Source organism: Pinus tabuliformis, chromosome 8 (genome assembly GCF_031772625.1).
Source record: "Pinus tabuliformis cultivar Carrire ecotype Pingquan chromosome 8, CPIR1, whole genome shotgun sequence".
NCBI classification, from domain to species: Eukaryota; Viridiplantae; Streptophyta; class Pinopsida; order Pinales; family Pinaceae; genus Pinus; species Pinus tabuliformis.
Window position 1 is genome coordinate 272,473,338 of NC_142294.1, and position 4,058 is coordinate 272,477,395.

Sequence of the window (4,058 nt, forward strand, 5' to 3'; positions counted from 1 at the left end):
TCTAGTTGAGAGGCTGTATTATTAAGGCTATTCTGTAGCCTGTAGTTATCCAATGTTTGGTCTGCTAAGGAAGCATAGACCATTTCACCTGTTTGCTTGTGCAGTTCTATCTTATCCATTTGGTGGATATCTTTGGCAAGGACTTCCAGGTTAGTCCTCAAGTAGTCAGAGGCAGATTGGGGCTGCACTATTGTTGGCTTAAAATGACTCATGATCATTTTGCCTTCCTGCACATCAAAGGCAGACATGAGTCTTTGTTGATTGGTGGGAGCCATGTTTAACAGATGGTTATACAACTGTATCCGAATGGGCTCATTTCTCCTTTTAATGTCTATAAATTGCTGCTTGATGCTCTTTTCTCCTTCCCTTTACTGGCTGGAGGAGCTGACCTCTCCTCCCATAGTTCTGTCCTGTTCCTGCTGGCAGGAACTGGCTGAAGCTTCTCTGCTGGGTGGGCCCATACCAAAAGATTTCCCCATTGGCATCTCTTCTTCTGAGAAGGGGTTGACTCTCTATCTTTTCTCCCCATGAGTTGCTAATGTTGTAAGGGGAGTCTCTCTGTCCCTTTTTCTAAAAATAAATGTATCCTCCCTTTGAGGAGTTTGGAGGATTGATGCACCAGCTGGAGTTTCTTGCCTTGGAGGCACAGTTTGTTCAGTGGTCTTGGGGGTTTCCACTGTTTCTTCTTGCTGGGCAGGTTGTTCCTGCCTTTGTTCTTTCTGTTGTTGCTGTTCTTCTTGCTGCTGCACCATCTATTCTTGTTGCTGCACTAGTGTTTCCACTTGCTCTTCTGTCATGGGGGTGGCTGTTCCACCTGCTTTTCTTTGCCTTTGCTGGATGTCTGTGCAGTATTCACGGCAGCTTGCTGATGTGTTGTTGACGATGAGGTGGCTGCTCCGAGTTGCCTTCTATATGAGAGGGGAACCTGTGCACAAGTTTCCAAGTCAGCTTCTTTTTGAATATTTCTAGCCTCTCTTTCTAGCAGCTCTTCATCAGTAAATTCCTCTTCTAGGGTGCCCTCTGTCCATCCCAATGTATTGGCATACTGCTCAATCTCTGGCAGTCTCATATGTGCATAGGTACCCAATTTGTATTTTATTCTTCTCAGGGAAACAAAATGATTGGGGTCATAGGGTATCCACTCAAAGCTAGTTTGCAATTTGAGAGCCTCTAGGATATCATTTGCCTCTTTCCATCCCTCTTCTCTTTTATTATATAGGAAAGGGCCTAGTTGGCTCCTTACCTTCAGCTGCACTTTCTTGTTCTTGCTTTGGAAGTGGTGGCAGTCAGCGTTTCCAAATTGCCTGAAGTATTCTAAGGCAAAAAGTCTCATAGGGACATACTTGGGCAACCTATAAGGCCTCAACTCACAGCCATATATTCTGATTACTGTGTGGTGTTGGTAGAAGTACCAATCACCAATGCTGTATTTTTTCGAGAGATGGAGAACTCTCCTCATGTCATCAGTTAACCTTGGAGGGGGAACACCATACAATAATGTCAAAGCTGGATGAATGAACAAGTCTATGAACTCACAGTATGTGTATGGTGATACAGAGGTATGATGAAAAACTGAGGTCCAAAACACAACTGACCTTGGATTCCCCTGAGCATTAACTTTCTTCAAGGGAATTGGGAAGCTGTCTGGTTGATAAAACAAGAGTAGATGGTAGATGTATGAAGAGTATCTAAACAATCTCTCCCTTTGCAGATTCATTAGCTGCTCATGGATCTTGTCTGCAATGTATGTGGCATAGTCATAATGTACAGCTGGAGGCTTTCCGGGAGAGAATATAGACAACATTGCCATTATACTATCATCCACATCCTCAATTCCCCTGAACCCTAGGACATAGCTGATCAAGTCCACCAACATTCTACCCAAGTCATTCAGGTATGGATATCCAATAGGAGGAGTTCTGATGGCTTCAGAGCCTGATTGTATAAACAGCTGATTAATTTTGATGATTTGATCATTTGACAACTTGGTCCCCTTCTTTATCAGATTCTGCATGTAGAGGGGGGTCAATGATTTAGCAGTGTGGAAATGCAGCATCTCATTTATGCTCTCTGGGGTGATATGGAATAGAATTGAGCCTGTGGGGCTGAGAACAGCTCTTTGGCATGGATCATAACACTCCTGGCATCTGTGGATTAATTCTGGCATAGGATTGACCTGAGGGAGGTTGTAGATGGGCAAATTTGAGTCCCAAATCCCTAGGATATCAGCTCCACTAAGGTGTTGGGCTTTCAACTCATTTTGCATCTGAATATTATATTTAGAGCGCATTGGGAAAATGTCTAACATTTGATAATCCATATCTCCCAGAGCTTTCCATTCCAACTCCCTTTTAGGGGCATTGAGAGGCTTGATGTTCAGTGCAATTGGAGTTTCCATGGCAAAAGAGGATTCTGAATTGAGTGTAAAGTGGTTTCAATTGAGCACGGCAGTATAGAGGAATGTCTCTTTACCAGGGAGGTGAATTTATAAGGAACAGAGAGTATTTCTAATAAACAGCAATTGAAATATTGTTTAGAGTGTAAAATAAGATCAATGCTTGGCCATCACTCTGCCTCTCTCAGTGGTTAAACTCAGTTTAAATGATTCTGTCGTGTTTGTGCGAACAGAGCTTGATTTCTCAATGAAAATGCAGGCAAACAAGGCTCGGCTAGTGTTCTTCGAGTTCACAACTGTCAAAGGGCCAGGTGCAAGGATTTCTGCCGGTGAATTCAAGAATTTTTTCTGTTATAAGCTCTTTTGAGGGAAATAACAGACAAAGCAGGTACGTGAAGGATTTATAGCGGAGAATACCTGGTGGGGAGTAGGCAATGGTAACGGATGACTGTGGAAATGGCACTCCACCGGTCTCCTGGTCAGGTTCTGCAGGTTGGTGGACTCTGGACGTGAAAATCGCATGCAGGCGCAACAAAGTCTTTTGTAAGAAAATGGGAAAAAACACGAAATTTCACCATAATATTGGTTTTTTTGGACTTTTGGCGCACTTTTCTGGTGACGTCAGCATGATGTCATAGGTGGGGTCAGGGCTGGCTGACGTCATAGGTGAGGTGGCGGGCTCTGATTGGTCCACGGGGATGATGCTGTGGCAGGTGAGTTGGCCCAGAAGCGGACAAAAGTGCTGATGCGATGGCAGGACGGAGATGTCGTGGGCATGACGTGGGACCAGCAAACCGGGCGGGAGGTACTCTAGCGGTTACGGTTAAGCGCTAGCTGTTACAGTTTCTCGGGACGGTTATGATACGGCCTGGCTTGTGTCAGAGTCTGACCCGAGAAAACGAGAAGGGGACGCGTGGCAGAGGCCTGACGTACCACTTCGTCACCTTCTCGGGTGCTAAAGCGTGGAGGCCGGGCCCAATCCGATATCAATGAGGGCCGTCGGATCCCGTGGGTCCGATCTGACGGTAGTCGGGAGGGTGAGATAATAGGTGGATACGGACGTGGGCGTAGGAATAAACAAGTATTTCTTTTGGGATACGTGCTTAGCGGGGAAGGTTTAGATATAGTGTTCTTCAATGTTTTTTTTTTCAATATATTCCGAAAAATCAAATATATGCGCCAACTTTGGTTAAACGGCGGAAAGTGGGTTTTTTGGGTTTTTTGGTAGTTTCAAAGGGGTTTCATGGGTAAAGGGGATTTGTAAGGTTTTTCCAATGCGCAATAATACAGCCCCAATACTTTGGATAAGAGAATCAAGTGGGTATTTAGGGGTTATTTTTGCAAATGAAGCGGGTATAGGTAAAATAAGGTTTTTACAAAGTTTATGTGCAAACGAGGGGTAATGAGTTAAAAGGTGGATTTGGAAATGGGGAGGAGTTTAGGCTTAGGTTAATCAAGATGACTAGGTGTCATTTGATCCCTAACATAGGACTTATTGGCTATAATGCCAAGGGGAGGGGATATTTATACAAAATTTGGGGTTTATACACCATGGTGTTAATACTAGTAGGGGAAAGGTAATATAGGGGATTTACATAGTAAAGTTAGAGTTAATATGGGGGGAGATGTGAATGAGGGGGGAAAATCACTAAGTTTATTTGAA